The sequence below is a fragment of the Octopus bimaculoides genome, chromosome 29 (genome assembly GCF_001194135.2).
Source record: "Octopus bimaculoides isolate UCB-OBI-ISO-001 chromosome 29, ASM119413v2, whole genome shotgun sequence".
NCBI classification, from domain to species: domain Eukaryota; kingdom Metazoa; phylum Mollusca; class Cephalopoda; order Octopoda; family Octopodidae; genus Octopus; species Octopus bimaculoides.
The window spans coordinates 4,625,667-4,626,527 of NC_069009.1; the positions used below are offsets into that span (position 1 = coordinate 4,625,667).

Here is an 861-nt window from a genome sequence, read left to right on the forward strand (position 1 = left end):
CGTGTGTAAACTGGGAATGCATACGACGAGTTTCTCTGCTCTAGGTGTACGGAAAACACTCGGCGAGAAATGGAAGAAAATTTGAAGAAAGAAGAAAAAAAAACAAGAACATAATAATAATAACGTTGAAAAATACCTTAGGAATGAGAACCCAGGTTCGAAATATTCCCCAAGACACTTGATGTAAAGGCTGGAGGGTATATCAGCCGAAACATTGTGTTAGCAACAAACAAGAGGAGGACAAATATCTGTCAAATGCAAATAATGTACATAATACATCATTTCTAAAATATAGAACTAAACAATGATGATTTTTCTCTTTTGGTTGATTTCATTACCTCTCAGTATTCCCCCTCAGATCATGGGATTCCAATAATACAACAGCCATACAATACACAATACACACATCTCAAACTTCGGTTTGTTATCCCCAGTCCTGTAAAAAAAACTCTTTACCTTTTTATTTTCATTAATCCAAACATCCATTTTCTTTGTCCAATATTCCTGGGAGGGTCGCAGATGGATTCCCAAGTATGAACAATGGAGGTTACTGATTCGATTGAAAACGTAAACTTTTATTGAGAACAGTAACGATTGAAGTGAAAGTGAGGTTGAAGCGAAATTTGTCACTCAGTGAACCAAACAGCCAGTATCGAAGGTACCAGAAAAAAACCCTCAGCAACAGGGAAACACGAAACCGTATTTCTGTTAGTAAATGATGAAATTACTTACATCAGTAAATGTGAGTAAACTTTTAGTGCTAACAGTAACGATTGAAGTTAAAGTGAAGAAAAAAACTATGGCTACCGGAAGTTGACATTGAGGAACCTTTTTAAAGAAGTGAATCTTAAATATAAAGCA

At 35.5% G+C, this 861-nt stretch overlaps 1 long non-coding RNA gene across 1 annotated transcript in view; it reads right to left on the reverse strand.

Moving 5' to 3' along the window:
* The window catches only part of LOC128251261 (uncharacterized), a 52,115-nt gene extending 51,293 nt beyond the window's left edge, over positions 1 to 822 (reverse strand). The window contains exon 1 of the long non-coding RNA XR_008267045.1: positions 457 to 822. This is a non-coding gene — a long non-coding RNA (uncharacterized LOC128251261). The remainder of the gene's footprint in view (positions 1 to 456) is intronic.
* Positions 823 to 861: the final 39 nt, after the last annotated feature.